This window comes from Heterocephalus glaber, unplaced genomic scaffold (genome assembly GCF_053883595.1).
Source record: "Heterocephalus glaber isolate CG9 unplaced genomic scaffold, H.glaber_assembly_v1.0 deba00000347, whole genome shotgun sequence".
Taxonomy (NCBI): Eukaryota; Metazoa; Chordata; class Mammalia; order Rodentia; family Bathyergidae; genus Heterocephalus; species Heterocephalus glaber.
Genome location: NW_028258143.1, coordinates 9,754,971 through 9,772,059, shown reverse-complemented (window position 1 = coordinate 9,772,059; position 17,089 = coordinate 9,754,971). Strand labels below are relative to the sequence as shown.

Here is a 17,089-nt window from a genome sequence, read left to right as displayed (position 1 = left end):
CACTTCTGTGAACAGTTTTGTATGTCATCTGCACTCTCTCCTCTTTCTTCATTGACTCAAATCAATCTTATGTTATTCTTCTTTGCATCGTCTAGCAGCTGCTGGATTGATTTCTCATGTTCCCTTACTGTTTTAAAGCAGTTTTTCTTTTCTTCCTCACTAATTGCAATCTTATCTTCCATATGTGAAATTCTATCCTCACATTGGTTCATTCTGCTGTGCAGACTTTCAGTGGAGTTTTTAACCTCTTGGAAATCTGTTTGTATCTCTTTTATGAATTCCATTTGTTTCCTATGTTGGGATTCCATCATATTCCTCAGATCCTCTATTTTTTTTATCTGTGTCCTCTCTAGATTAATCAGTCTTGCACTAGGAGTACAAGTTCTCCTGTTATCTGAGAAATTATTTCTGATTTCATTTTTCCCAGATCCTCTTTTGTTGTCAGTTCAGAGAGTCCAAGTGGTTGAGTATCAGATTGTTCCATCTCGTTTCCCTTTGGGGTTGCTGTAGGTGATCCAGAAGTCTGTTTTTGAGGCTTGTTTACGTGTCTTCTCATTTCCATGGGTGGTGGTGGTGGTGGTGGTGGTTTGTTTCTGATGCCCACGCAGCTCACCTCTGCCTTAGGTGCTTGGGATGGCGGCGGGGGAGCTTCCATCCAGGTGCTGGGACTGCTTCACATTCTCTGCCCTAGGAGCTTGGCATGGTGGTGGGGGAGCTTCCCTCCGGGCGCTGGGACTGCCTCACCTTCTCTGCCCTAGGAGTTTGGGATGGTGGTGGGGGAGCTTCCCTCCAGGTGCTGGGACTGCCTCAGCTTCTCTGCCCTAGGAGGTTGGGATGGTGGTGGGGGAGCTTCCCTCCAGGTGCTGGGACCAGCTCAGCCACTCTGCCCTAGGAGCTTGGGACGGTGGTGGGGGAGCTTCCCTCCAGGTGCTGGGACTGCCTCAGCTTCTCTGCCCTAGGAGGTTGGGATGGTGGTGGGGGAGCTTCCCTCCAGGTGCTGGGACCAGCTCAGCCACTCTGCCCTAGGAGCTTGGGATGGCGGTGGGGGAGCTTCCCTCTGGGTGCTGGGACCGGCTTACCTTCTCTGCCCTAGGAGCTTGGGATGCCAGTCACTATTGTCTTCTCTTGATTCTTACAACAAAGTTTTTCTCTCTTCAATAAGAATGGATAATTTATGAGGAAAAGGTGTATTTCTATAGAGAAATAGAAGTTATAAAATTATTTTTGTGTAAATTAACAGAAATACCAAACAAATCAAGGATATAAAAATGAATGAATCTGCTAAAACAAAGGAGGCAAATTAAAATAGTAGATATTTTTGGTTGCATCCTTCTCTGGTTTTGGTATCAGGGTAATGCCTGCTTCCAGGAATGAATTTGGGATTATTGCCTCCCTTTCAGTCTCATTAAAGAGTTTGAATAATGGCATAAAGTTTTTAAAAATCAACAAGAAAATATCAGAACTGAACCAAACTTTTGAACAAATGGACTTAGTAGATATCTACAGTGTTCCACGCCCCCAGCATCAGAATATACATTCTTCCCAGCTGCACACTAGACATTCTCCAAAACAGACCATATACTAGCTCATAGAACATGCTTAAGTAAACGCAAAGGAATTGAAATTATCCCATTCAATTTATCAGACCATAGTGAAATGAAATTGGAAATCAATGGCAAGGGAAGCCACAAAAACTTCATAAACACTTAGAAATTAATTACCCCCCCCAAAAAAAACAACACTGGGTCACAGATGAAATTAAAGAAGAAATTAGAAATTTTCTACAATTAAACAATAATACCAGTCCAACATAGTAGAACCTATGGGAAGCAAGTAAAGCAGTCCTATGGTGGAAATTTATAGTGGTGAATTCCCATATCATAAGAACAGAGTGAGCTCAAATAGACAACCTAATGTTGAACGTCAGGATTCTAGGAAAAGAAGAGCAAGTCAAGCCCCAAAGCTCATATAAGGGAGGAAATTATAAAGATCAGAGCAGAAATTAATGCAATGGGGAGAAAGAGAAGAATACAAAGCATCAATAAATTGCCAAGTCAGTTCTTTGAAAGATTAAATAAAATTGATAAACCCTTAGCCATCTTTATATAAAAAAAGACTCAAATCCACACAATTAGGAAAGAAAAGGGTGAAATCACAACAGATCCTTCAGAAATCCAGACCATCAATACCTACTTCAAGAATCTGTATTCTAAAAAGACAGAAAACACAGAAGAAATGGACAGATTCCTAGATACATGTTTATTACCAAAGTGAATCAAGAAGATATAAAACTCTAAATAAACCAATATCACTCAATGGAATTGAAGATGTAATTAAAAACATAATAACAAAGAAAAGCCCAAGTCTTAAGGGATTCACTGCTGAATTCTACAGACATACTATTTAGAATGATTGCTACTGTCTTCTCTTGATTCTTACAACAAAGTTTTTCTCCCTTCAATAACAATGGATAATTTATGAGGAAAATATATATTTCTATACAGAAATAGAAGTTACAAAAATTATTTTGTGTAAATTAACAGAAATACCAAACAAAGTATATAAAAATGAATGAATCCACTAAGACAAAGGAAGCAAATTAAAATTAGCAAACAGAACAAAATCAAAACTTCGCATTACTTACCCTTTTCCAAGGAGCTTGCTCCCAGGAAGAAAGGCGCTTAGGACCTTGAGTGAGCTTGATCAATGCATGGCTCTTCTTGGGAATAGAGGTCAGCAAACTCCATTTCATACTTAACTGCATCCAATTGGTTGCTTACTTTCCATGACATGATATGACAGAGTTCCTTGAATTCAGTGGTTTTATTTCTAATCTGGTCCTCAGTTTCACCAAAACCATCAGTCTATTCAAGATGCTGTTACTATAGAAAGAAGTCACTGGATAGGTGGTTGCAGGTAAATAAGAAATCATCTCTCTCTATTTTGGTCCTCTTCCTCATTTTGTTTTTAATTAAGAAAAAAAAGGTCATGTACAGAATCTCTGCATCTGGGGAACAGAAAGAAATCTTCAGACTGAAGGGAAAGCAAACAGTTTACTTCCACTTTGGCTTGCTTTTCAGCCATGCCTTTTATAATTTGTCCATTTTTAGGCTTCCTGTGTAAAAAAGCAAAAACAATTGTGAAAGCAAGCTGACAATATCCGTGCTTAACAAAACAATACTTCAGAAGAACCTGGTAGGCAGGTTCACCAGAATTGTACTCTTTCATTTATTTGTTGATGGATCATGGTGAAATTACTTATTATTCAACAGCTTCATGGTCTGTAAAATGATAAGAATAATAATACAACTTCAGAGAGTTGTTTTGAGATCTAAATGAGAACACACACACACACATACTCTATGGTTAGCCCATATTAGCTAAGTTTATTATCTGTAAAGTGTCATTGTCAACTACTTCTTATATTTTATAAATTGAAATGAGGTAAAATAAATGTATTTGGAGGAATGCTTTAAATAACTTAAAACTCTAGTCAAATTGTTGTACCACACAGAAGTCAAGATTTAACTTTGCATTTTAAAACTTATTTTCTGGACTCTGCTGTGCAATCTTCATTCACTTGCACACCCATGGCTATACAATTCTGGGCTTAACGTCTGTATGTTGCTGTAACATCCAAAGGAGAAGAGATATATATTTCCAGTCTCCTTTCCAAATTATGAGGGGACATTTTTCTTAGAAGCCCTCAGAAATCATCTTTCCTATATCTTTGAGTTAGTTTTTAGTCACAGTTCGGTTCTATTTTAGAACCAATATTGTTAAGAGGGGAGCATCACAAATTGAATGGCTTGAGTTTGAGTTCTTGACTCAGTGAAAATTATAAGGGGTATTACCTTTAGAAGCATCAAGTCTGGCAACCAGTGGCACTCAATAAGTACTCAATACCTATTAAGATACTTGGTAATGGTAGAGAGAGATACATACCCAAAGGAAAATCAGAATTTCTTTTAGAAGAAGAGGGAATAAATAATGCATACAAATCTAACAGCATTATAGCAATATATGAACATGTTTAGACCTTTACCTACCATCTAATTGATCACAATATAGATTAATTTCTTTACCATCCATCATTTTCTTCTTTTGGCTTTACCTGATTCTGAAAAAGAATTATAAATATGCAACAAATGGATATTTGACCAAAGCACAAATTTAACTTAAGAAACTTCAGAGCGGTTTATATAAGGCCATTTAGTTTTCTAAGTCTGGTAGGCAGACTGATTGAGAGAGAGAACACTGACTCTGTTTTAACTTTAAATCACAAAATCTACCTGTACTCATACACACTCATTCCTTCATATTGTCCTTCTTAGTAAGAAAAGTTATCACTTAGCCGAAGGCATTGATTTTGGACCTGTCAAATACAAAGCCATTTGGAGATAGCAAAGTAAATAGAAGACTCTGAAATGAACATTCATTGGAAACTTAAAATATAGTTGACAAAATTGAATGTATACAACAGAAAATGACTTCAGTCCTTACAAAATAGCAAGTAAACCACAAAAATCAATATCAGAATGTCAGAAAAATACACCTCTTTTCTTGAAAAATGCAGTTAAAAAACAGTAGTTTAGAAGGAAATTCATCAATCTGTTAACTTGTGTGTCTCTATGTGTTCTACTTCTTTGTAAACACAAGACTTTTTAAGAGTATAAAATGGAAAGCAGATGCCTAAGTGTGTTTCATGATAAAATAATAAATGTGTAAAATCTCTCTGTGGGTCAACGTTGGAACACTTAAGCTTATTGATTCTTTCCTGGAAAATATATTTATCCACACATTTAATAGCTTGTTTCTATTTGACTAAATTATCCTTCCTTCCTTTAATGGTGAGTAGTTACTTGTTATCTCTATTTAGAAGCTGAGTGTATTTTTCACTGTATTTCTATATTCTCCCACTGAAGTCTCCAGTTTATAGGCATCCTTGTGTTATAAATGATACAATAAGCTCAGGCCACTGCCAAGCCTGAGATATTCAGTGACATGGGATGAACATTGTAGACTTCTTTGTTGATCTTGCAGGAGAGCATGTACCCATAGTAGCTTCCCAATGTTTCATTTCTTACCTTTGATTCATTATTGTTAGTTTAAGAAATACATTGTTATAGGACTTTTATTTGTAATATAGCACCAAAGAGTAGAAACTTGGTATAGTTTAACTATTATTATTTAATCCAACCTCTGACTGATACTTTTCTAAGTGTATCTTTCTCCTCTTTCTTTCATTGGATCTTTTTTGCTTCCTCTTTACTTTTTATCTTGCTCTTTCCCTATATCCTATATGTCTCCCTCCCTTCTATCCTCTTCTTTTCACTTATACTCTTGCAACCTCCATCTTTCTTCCTTTCTCTATTATTAAATATTTATTGCAACCTTATCATAGATCAGTAAAACTGAGTGAGACAATTACTTATAGCACATAGATTAAAATCATCTCTGACTTTGAAATGTGTAAATCTAGATATAATAAAAAAGTTGTTTTCAGGCAACAGTTTCAGAATTGTTAAAGAATGACATTAATTATCATTTCTAGTCTCACAAAAGTATTTATTTTCAACACAATGGCTAAAACTTGTTAATTAATTATTTTAAATAAAAACTGTTGAAATCTGCAGATGTGGCCTTTTGAGTTTCTAGATTATACTTTGGAGGCATTTTTGTAAAAGGTATGCTGGCATTTCAAAAGCAGATAGTTTAAGTTGACATTTTTTTCTCAGCTGGTTAAATTTTCAAGCCAAGTAGACAAAGAATTACAAAGCTCATGCCCTGTCTCTCCCTTATTGATATGGGATTTTTGCTTCCTAATCAGGTTTTTACAAGTCATTGGCATTTTCACTAATTCTTCTTTACAAGGAGACATTGTTCCATGAGAGTTGATATTTTCCTCTTAGATAAACATGTCTAGTCAAATCTGTTATATGAAGACAACGTATTATTTTAAAAGTAAAATTTAAAAAGTAGCTAATCTTTTTCATTCAATGTCTTTTACACCATAATAGTTTCTTTACTAAAAAATGAAAAACAAATTGTGAACAAACAGTTACGAGTTTCTAGTAGCAAGAGTTGTTTGGCTATCTTCTTTTTCTAAGATTTATCTGTATTGAATTTCATGGCGAATATTTCTGAAATTTAACTTAAACTATTTAAATGTTAAACACTACTAATTATCCTCATATTTTTATTTTATGGTGGCAAACTAATAAAAACAAAATCTATTCTTAATCAAAACCTGAATCAGGGAAACATAGGCAGCCAAATGTACACTAGTAGCAGTCACAGTTCTTCCTTTGCAAATGGTCATATCTTAAGGATGCCTGTTTGTACTATTCTGTTCCATGCTTTCTCAAATCCTCTTAACAAGGAAAGCTTCAGTAAGCAAGAGAAGGCCTTAGGTGGTTATGAAGTGCCCACATATATACTGCCCAGAGAAAGTTTGGAGGGTGTATCTCATAAAGGAAATAGTTATGCAAGTGGAGAAATAGATTAAGCCTACTCAGAGATTAGAAATCATGAACACAGAAATTCCTTGATCTCTAGCCTAGCTCCAAGTTCTGACATGTCTACTTTCTCAGTAAATAAGGATTAAAAGGTATAATAGATAATGTGAAATAGGAAGAAAAGGGGCAAAGGGGAAGGGGAAGTGGGATGGGTAGGGGAAAGGAAAGAAGGGAATGGAATTAATATGAGAAAATGAAAAAATGGAAACAAAGTCTTTGTAAATAGGGAGGGATGGAGGGGTTGAAGGGAGGGCAGGGGAAGGGGGAAAAATAAGGACCAAGTGAGATTATGTAAAGGTGCAAATTTCCAATGATGAATGCCATTATATTGTATACCTAACATGTACCAATAAAATAAAGTTTTAAATAAAAGAAGTCTCAAAAAATGTCTTCATCCCCACCACCATCAGAGTTAAAATTACATTTCAATTCATTCTCTTAAATGCATCACAAATGATCTCTTAGGAGCAGAAATCAGTGATATCATTTGCTTGCCTAACACCCTTCAATGATTTTCCTTTATTCTTAGGCCAAATCACAACCCTTTATATGATGGGCAAAGTTCTATGTGTCTGTGTGTCTTCCCAGACTAGGGCTGCCTTATTCTCTGTCAGTATGTGCCAGAGCACACTGGGTCTCTTTTCATTTTCTAGAATTTACATTGCTCTCTTTGACCTCGTTCCCTTTGCAGATCTCATCCTTCTTCCTGAAATGTTTTCTCCAGCAGAGGCAACTTCTCCATTTCCTCCCACTACTCAAGTCCCTTATTAACACTTTCTTTCTTCCTGGAACTTGTCACTTTCATCTATCTATAAATTCCTGTGATTAGTCATTTAATAGCTACTCTTTAATTAGTGATGTGATAAAATCAGATTATGAACTCCTTAATGACCAAATTATAAATTCGTCTTTACTGACCCTAATCTTGATTTCTAAATACAGTGTTTAGGAGCTGGGCCTTATTGGCATACAGATATATAACTGTCTAGTCTGGAAGGCAAGTAGGGAATAATAAATATGAAATTTGGTTTTGGCATCAGGCCAACTACAATTTGAGCTTTCTTTTCCTTACTAACTAGCATTGTATCCTTGGTCAAATACATAATCTTTAATAGACTCAATTTTCATCAGAGTTAATAATGTCTGTTATACATAGTGGTTTTAAAGATTAAATGAGATAGTCTCCTAATAAAATTATTGGCTTTGATATTGTACCATTATTACGATATTAGCTTTATATTAATATTACTTTAATCAACTTTCTAATTTCCCTTAAGGGAGAGATATGGCAATCTCATCAAATGCATAGTTATTATGATGCTTTAAAAAAGCAATCTTATTGGTGAGTGTTTCTTTGAAGTACTTGAAAGCCATCAGAGATTAGGAATTGAACATTACATCCTTCGGGAATGCCTCCAGTGTATGTTTTCTTCACTATGTAACCACTCAGTGTATCATGTATAACATAATAATCATGGTTCACGTGGCTCGTGCCCAGCGCGCGTCTTGGGCTCCACTCCCTGGCTCCTGGCCTTTGGCGAGGCAAGATGTTAAGGCGCACCCTGGAAAGCCGGGAGGCTCAAACCAGACAACTGCAAGATGCTGTCACAAGTATGGAGAAGCATTGCGGGGAGCTGTGCCAAATCTTTGCTGCTTATGTGCGGGAAACTGCCAGACTGCGAGACAAAGTAGACCTCCCGGTGAATGAAATTAACATGTATGCCTCTGCAGAGACCCCAAATTTAAAGCAAGGCCTGAAAAATTTCGCTGATGAGTTTGCCAAACTTCAGGATTATCAACAAGCAGAGGTTGAAAGACTTGAAGCCAAAGTGGTTGAACCTTTGAAAGCTTATGGAGCAATTGTAAAACTGAAACGGGATGATCTCAAAGCAGCGTTAACAACAAGGAATAGAGAAGCTAAGCAGTTAACTCAGAAAGAACCTGGCAACGAAACCCATCTGATCGACATGTAATTTCACAGGCAGAACCCGAATTACACATAGCTTCAACAGATATTACCCGAACAACTCGTCATCTGGAGGAAACTATTGACAATTTCGAAAAGCAGAAAATAAAGGATATCGAAAATATATTTTCAGAATTTATCACAATTGAAATGTTATTTCATGACAAAGCTTTAGAGGTCTACACTACTGCCTACCAAAATATACAAAAGATTGATGAGGATGAAGATTTAGGGGTTTTCCGAAATTCTCTGTATCCACTAGATTATTCATCTCGTTTAGATATTGTAAAAGCAAATTCAAAGTCACCTCTTCAGAGATCACTGTCAGCTAAGGGTGTATCTGGAACAGGACAGGTATCTACCTGTCGATTAAGAAAGGATGAACATGCAGAGGATGATGAAGATGAAGAGGTAGACTTTACAGAAGAAGAAAATTAATTTTAAGTTAATTTCTACATGTCCATTTTCAACTTAAATGACTTGAAAACTTTATACTCACTTGATAAGGAAAACCTCAAAACAAAATCCTACCATAAATGCAAAAATAAAGGAAATTTATACTGACCAAAAATTAAGGTTTTTTTAAAAAAATCATGCAACAGATAGACACTACTGAAAGACAAAAAATAATGTTAAAAATTCAGCCTTGTCAGAAAATGATTTCCTAAAATGAATTGAAAAGCTTCAATGAAAGTTATTATATTTTAAATTCAAGAAAATTTAGAGATGTTTTATAAAAAGGATTTTTTTATTTGGTAAATTCTGAATTTTCTGGATTGCTCTACCTAAGTAGATAGGTTAAACCTTATACTTTCTTGTCTCTGGTGTCTCTACAAGTATAACTGGCTTCTGTATCTAATCCAGCAATGAGTCTTTCTTGATTATGCTGCTGAACACAGGCCTAGAATGTGCCAGACACCATAAAAGACATAAAACAACAGGATCTTGTCTGGGAACTTATGGAATCACTACTTCATATGTGGTTTGTTTACTCTGCTGACTATAATATCCTTATGCAGGACATGTAGTTTATGCATGTGAAGAAATTACTGCCTAGTTGAGAAAATAAGAATCTCATCAGGATTAGAAAGACAGTCAGAAAATATACAAAATGTATGATACCATTGATAACTAGAGAATAGAGCCAGCCAGAGTCTCACATATCTTTTATTTGACCATTTTTAAGACACTAACTCTCTTTGGCTAGCTACAGTGGTTATTCCATTCTCTTCTGATGATTCAGGTATTTTCTTCCCACTCCCTGCTTTTTGTTCCACACTTGTACCACAACTTATAACCCTTCTCTTCTATCATAGCCCTGTTTTTCTCCTATTACATCATCCCAATGCCAAAGCACCCATAGGAGGAAAAGTAGGACAAACACAGTGGTGAAGGGTAATATAAAAAGAGAGACATTGATTGAAAAGCTTTCTCCCTTTATGTGAATGGTTTTTTTTCAAGTTTGTTTTCATGGTTTTTAATCCCTCTTGATAAAAAAAAATCAGACTTTCGTAATTTGTGTGTGCTGATCTTCATCAAAAGGCTCGTTCTCTGGGTCAGAGTCAGTGTGTCAGAATATCTATAAAGATCAGGTTCATTGTCATTAACATCTGGCGTTACAGAAGTTGAACTGCTAGCCTCTGGATTTGATGGCTTCTCTACTGTTTTTTGAAGTACAGATCCACCTTAAAATTTGGAGAAAAATATTGGTTTGCCTTATATTTATTTGCTTTGTCGAGATCATTTTTTGTTAAAGTAAGTACTAGATATTCTTTATCATTATCTGCATTCTCTATACTGCGAATACTATCAATTTCTTGATCACATAGACTTCCATTTTCTACTTTTTCTGAGGTTTCCTCTGGTCCTGGTATGAAGGATGTATTTACCCAAAAGTGAAACATTTTGTCCTTTTTTAACATCTTGTTCTGTTTGTGGAAGGACTCTACTTTGATGTCACCACACACAGGCAACTGCTGAGGGAACTCAAAGTACATGAACTTGTCTTCCTGTCTTATGGGTCCTGAATTGGAGGAATATATCTTCACCTTTAGCTGGCAGACCACAAACTGAGGATTCCAAGTTCAGCCAATGAACACTGGAATAGTTGTAAAGATTATCTTGTGAAAGAACAGTGCCACTGGTCTATAATCCAGATGATTTTTTAACAAGTAGCTATAATAATACACGTAGCCCCTCTGACCAGGAATAGTTACTCCCTTTTTGTCTCTGGTCCTTACTTCTCCATAGAAATCGAGGGGCTCTTATGCCTTTAAAAATTTGCCCCAATGTAATAAATATGCACAGATCATTACACCAGTCCATCTCTTTCCAGCTTTACAGTGAATTGCTGCAACATGATTGTCATCTTCACTTAAGTATTGGTCAAGATCTTCACAAAAAGGTTTGATAAGTTCTAGCTGTGGTGGGTTATGGTCTTCATAAAGATACTGTGCAACTCTGCAGTTAACTTTGGCGGTGTCTTAATGTCTTTCAGCACATAGATTGTATATCTTGTAATGGTTTTTATGCTTTGAATCCAAAAACCTTACTACATCATCAATATTTTTCCAGTATATGCCTTCAAGTCTTTCTGCAAGAAATCCCATAGCAATAATGTTTGAATAAATATAGGTCAAGTCTAAGTCGAATTCATCCTCTTGATATCTCCTTTTGTTTTTGCTAACGATCTCTTTGATGATGGCTGTCATGTCTGGGAGTCTGCGGAGGCTTTAAGAGGGGCTCTCATCTCCCTTGCCTGAGCTGGGCCTGGCCTCACAGTGGCTCAACTCTTAAACTTCCATCATGGCTGCAGCTTCTGAGAGGAGAGCACTGAGCTATATGAATGTTTTTATTCTATACTTAAACCCATTCTTGAGTATGATTCAACACCAAAAATTTGCAAACTTCTGCAATGGGCCAAATAGTAGATACTTTTGGTTTTGTGGATATATAGGTTTGTGTTACTGCTACTCAAGTTTGCCATATGTTTGTGATTGAGATGCAATACTATTTTATTTACAAATAAGAAGCAGTAGATTTAATCCACAGGTTATGATTTACTGAATTCTGTTATAGATTGCCCATTTTCTTCCTCAATGCTAGTTACAAAAACCAGGAAGAAACAGAAAGAAAACACGAGAGAAGAGCGGGTTCCCCATCAGTTTTTTTTTCCAGACTCACTCAACTCAGGGAGCCTGGCATCAGCTTCACAGACATTAGGAGATAGATGGGATGAGAAAAGAAGTGAATGGAGAAAGGAAGTTAGAGTGTGCCATTATTGTTCTCTATACCCTGATTCATTCCCAAACCCTCAAATTCTCACATGTCTTATGCCAAATATTGTTTGACTCTTCAGCCTAATATTGACCTCACAGCCTGCTTTGCCCACCAGATGCTTCTATTCTTCACCATCCTTCCAGTTCCACTGTCCTGTGGACTCCTCTTCAGCAAGTCAGTGCCAATCACTGTGGTACGGACATGGGTTCCTGGTGTTGCAAAATATTTCTAAATGCATTTCCCCTATGTAGATATTATTTGAGAAGGCAGGTAAATAATAATTACAATTAGGTTAACTAGATTTCGACAACCTAACCCAGACACCTTTTATTTCTATAGGAAAAATATAGTATTTACAAATTCAAATTGAATTAATCATAGCAGATGAACTTTTAGAAATTGATTGATCATAAGTTAAAAAGTACTTCTTAGTGTTGTTTAAGGCAAGAATTGCTTAATATTAGGATTTTAATGAGTTCTCACCGATAGAGGAATGGAAGCACCATTAGATATCAGTGACCAAGTAAGAGAGTACTCTCAATGAGTGCTATAAACAATATCTGATCTTCTCTTCAAGAATGCTTAGTAAAACAACACAGAAGAGATCAGAAACTGATGCATCAGTTCCTTCTTATTTTATTCTACCCTTTCTCTTATTCCTCCCTTTTGGAATGAGTTTTTTTTATCATCCCCATTGAATTTTCCTGCCAAAGTTAATAGCCCATTTTCACAACCTTTAAATAAATGAGCAGCACTTGGTGATAATAATGGTTTGGGGAAGAGAAATAATGTTTGACATGCATTATTGTAGTTAAACAGATTGCAATCAGCTTAAGGACAGAGAGGTAGCTAAGGCGATTTTGAGTTGTAGTTATTGCTCTTCAGTGCACTTTGAGTAAATAAATCAATCAAATACTGGTTTCCAAGATAAAACAGTCTAAGAAAGGCCAGAATATTGATTTTAAGTGATTTTACTTGCACAGAGAATGGTGATTAGGATTCTAGCCAGGGTACATTCAGGAATTTTCTTTGGTTTTAAGTGAAAAATATTGGCCTATCAATTTTGAAATGTTTGTTTTTCCTTTTCTTTCTTTTGTGTGTTGGTTTTCAGTAGCTTATTTCCTTCCTTCACACTTCCTTCCTTTCCTCCTTCCCTCTCTTTCCTCTTTCCTTCTTTCTTCCTTTCTCCAGTGCTTTTTTAATTGGCCTGTGACTTCATTCTGGTGATAAAATATTGCATTAGTGACCCATTAATGAGTATTATTTAATAGCTTGATTTTGAAAGAAACCAGAAACCAATTAGAGAAATATGAAAGTTTATTGATTAAAGTTAATAGTTGTTTTCTTGAAATAGAAGAAGAAAGTCCAATAGAGACATTCCAAGGAGACAGTATTAAAATGAAGGTGTCAAGGGAGAAGTTAATCATGAGGATCAGAGCATCAAAAGTATTGGAAGTGTGCCAGCTAATTTTTAAATTGACTGATTTTAGAGATTCTGGGAGAGGTGTTTGGATTATAGGAGTGCTATAGCAATCAGTGGTTTAATCCACTTATGTTCATAGCTGAATGTACTGTTAGGAGGTGGGGCCCAGTTGAAGGAGGTAGGTCATTGGAGTATGTCTTTGGAAGGTATAGCTTTTGACTGGTACCCTTCTCCTGGATTCTGCTTCCTAACTACTATGAACTAAGTAGCTTTGCTCTACCATATACAGTGGCATCTTGGTTCATGAACTTAATTTCTTTTATGATTTTGGGGTATGATTTTGGGGTAAATATCTGTGTTTGTGTTGATGTGGGGAACATGGCAGCAATTGTGTTTGTCACCTCATGTAGTATTTATGAATGGAAGCAAAATTTTGTTGAACACTGTTGATTGAAAAACAAATTGTTTTCAAACGGAATCATTTGTGAACCAAAGTACCAGTGTATTTCCACCATCATATTCCTGCTGTGAAACCAACCTTTCATGAACTAAATTTTATGAAACAATGATACAAAAAAGTCATTTCCTTCTTTAAGTTGTGAGTGTCAGGTATTTAGTCCTAGCAATGGAAAAGCTGACCAATACCAAAATTAGTACAAGGCCAGTGGGGTTGTTGCTGTGACTGTACCTGATCATGTGGCTCAGTAGGCTTTTGAACTTGTTTGGCAATATAGGTCAGAGAAGCCCTAGACTATCTGAAGCAGAACTTGATGGGTTAGGGTTAGGGTTAGAATGCTGATAGGAATATGAATAGTAAGGTACAGAATTTTGAGGTTTCAGTTGGGAATGAGGATGCTATTTGGAATTTGATTAACAGCCATGCATGTTGTATTTTGGCAAAGAATTTGTCCATAGTTTGCTCATGCCTGTAGGCTTTACAAGAGGCTGAATTTAAAGGCATTGAACAAATTGAACTGGCAGAGGAAATTTCAGGGAAGCCCCACATTCAGGCTGTGGCTTGGGTATGGCTGGCTGTTTTTAGTCAGATTTATAGTGAAAATTGAGAGCACAAAGCAGAGCAGAAAGATTTGAAAACTAATTTTTTTTTGCTTAAAAGCAACAACTTATAAGGCTGAGGCCAAAGGAAACGTTGCTATAGAATTTAGAGTTATTAAAAAGAAGCCAATATTTTGTACAGAGACAAGAGAAAAGATGCCACAAGATCATCTCAGAAGTGGGCAAGACCTCACCTATTGAGCTCATACATGCAATTATAAGCCTTTCCTTTTAAAAGAGAAGTCCTATGAGTCCTGCTCAAGAAGGACCTCCTAGGGAATTGGTTCCCCAGATTTCATTTCATCATGCTTAGCATCTAGGCACTCAGAGGTTACTGCTGCCATGGTCCAAAGGGACTTGGCTGCTGCTCCCACTAACAGCAGATGTTGAACTTGTTCATGTGATGCTGTTTTTACTGGTATGCAGAATGCAAGTGTAGATTCAGGAGGCTTCCACTAATATTTCAAAGGAAGGTCTGGGAGGCCAGGAAAACAGCTCCTGAAAGGAAAGCTCTGGAAATGAAGCTGAAGGTATAGTAGAGACCCCAGGAAGATCCAAAGAATGTGGAACATCTACTGAGGAAAGCTGCAGGATCATGGCATTATACTTATCAATGGATTAATCCACTCATGTTCATAAATAATGGAATATGCTATAGTTACAGGTGGGTCCCAGTTGAAGGAGATGTGTCACTGGAGGCATATATTTAGAGAGTATATCTTTCACTGCACCTTTCCCAGTGCTTTGATTTTTGGACACCAGGAAGTGAGCAGACTTGCTCTACCATGTCCTCTTGTCATGATGGTCCTGCCTTGGATCCAGACTTTCATGGACTATATCCTCTAAAATCATGAGCCAAATGAGCTATTTCCTCCTTGGAGTTGTTGGTGTCAGGTATTTTGCCCCAGAAATGAGGAAGTATTTTACAGTTGGGGCTTATTTACAGTTTAATATATAACTCTAGTCTTAAGAAATTGCCTGCTAAAGTTGCAATAAAAAATGCCGATGCAGGAAATTCTAGTAAGTGATCTTCCTCCTCCCCAACCTATTATCCTCTAAGCTATGCCAATACTGGATGATGACATCTTTCTGACTCCAGTTTAACCCATGTAAATTTAGTTCTCATCCTTTCAACTCCTGGTGTAATCTTCTATGAGCAGTGGGGCATGATTAGGCAATATCAGTGTGACAGTTAAAGATTTACCCTGTACATCCAAAGACATTTTACAAAGATGATGTTAGAGAGCTTCCTTCCATTCCATTCTTCTCCCCTTAATGGATTGCATATTACACCAAAAGCAAGGCATGTACATGGTTACAGAACAAAGGCAATACAAAGAAGCTCTATTCATATAGTCTTACAGTCTATGCTGAAAACATGAAGAGTATAGTGAGAAGAACATAGGACAGGCAATTTAAAGAGCTGTGCTCTCAGAGAGAAGACCCCATAACAGTGTGTGTCAACTTTGATTCATTTTCAACATCTTTTTTATTTTTGTTGTGTTCTATTAATTCATTACAGTGTAAAATTTCTCCCTTTTTAAAAAAACATTTTTAAAAATAACCATTCAAATGTCTGTTTTTCAAAATCCAAATGAAGCATCTTTGAGGTCACACGTAATCCTCATTCACATTTATTTTTTATGGACCATCTTTATATTTACATTCTATTTAAAATATTTTATCATCTACAACAGGTTGTAAAACAGAATGTAAATTTTCTATATGCCAGCTGTTACTTACACTATATATATCCATATATACTCTACTACAATTTTCTGAACCAGGAAATTAGAACTCATACCATATACTGCCAATAATCTTCAGACTTTATTCAGATTATATCAGTTCTCATATTGTTTTTACTTATTTTTTTTCCTTTCTGTCCTAAGAGTCAGTCCAGGGCCTGTGTTGGTTTTGATTGCCATGCATTCTCATTTCCTCTTCAACCTTGGACAATTTTGACCCTGACAATTGTGAAGGTCATGCCTCATTTATTGTGCAGCAAGTTTCCCAGTATGGGGTTTGCCTGATATTATACCCAAGATTAGGCTGAAGGTATACTGTTTTGGCAAGAGTAACATCACAAGAGTTATATAATATGGGCCAGGGATTTACCTCAGTGGTTCCGATGCCTGCCTCGCAAGGACAAATTCCCAAGTTCAATCCCCGGTACCAAAAAAAAAAAGAGAAAGAGAGTTATATAATATCAACAAGTTTTAGTATAGGTTAATTTTTAAGGTATCTCTCATTAATTGATCATCAACCATAGCCCTGTTACACATGTATAGGTTAATTCTGATCATTTTCTTAACATGGTATCTGAAAGATTTATCCACTGTGAAGTGATGTTTTCTCTTATAACTTATAAATATTATGGGAGAAGTTAGAGACTACAAAAATATCCTGTTTCTCACTATTCTTTTGCTCATTAATTTTAACAACCATTAGCGATTCTTGTCAGCAAGTTTTTTAAATGTGGTGTGTGTCAAATGGTGATTATGTATTTCCATCATTCTTACTGTTTATTAATTTGACTACTACTGAAAAGAATTGTCACTTCTCTCCCACTTTTCAACTATTTATATCAGAGTGGACTCTGCAGACTTATTGTATTCAAGTTATTATCCATTATTGTCATCACTTTGTTGCTCAAATTGTTCCCAATTTAGCCTTTGGGAGTTCATTCAAGTAGGCTCTGTATGTTAACATTTTTAAAAAGAAAAAAAAATGTATTCTTACGGATGCTCTTCTTGACTTTTAATGCTGTAGAACCCAAAACTCCAAAACTTAGTGGCTTAAAACAATGTGATGATTGTTGTTTCCCATGTTTGTGGGGTTCTGCTG

At 36.2% G+C, this 17,089-nt stretch overlaps 1 protein-coding gene and 2 pseudogenes across 9 annotated transcripts in view; 2 read left to right on the top strand and 1 right to left on the bottom strand.

Annotated features, from left to right (window-relative positions):
* Positions 1–17,089, top strand: part of Thsd7b (thrombospondin type 1 domain containing 7B) — a 1,329,200-nt gene that overhangs the window by 996,264 nt on the left and 315,847 nt on the right. The gene's annotated exons all lie outside the window — the stretch shown is intronic.
* Positions 7,731–9,095, top strand: LOC101701543 (CBY1-interacting BAR domain-containing protein 1 pseudogene; annotated as a pseudogene).
* On the bottom strand, positions 9,963–11,307 carry LOC101701169 (phosphatidylinositol 3,4,5-trisphosphate 3-phosphatase and dual-specificity protein phosphatase PTEN pseudogene; annotated as a pseudogene).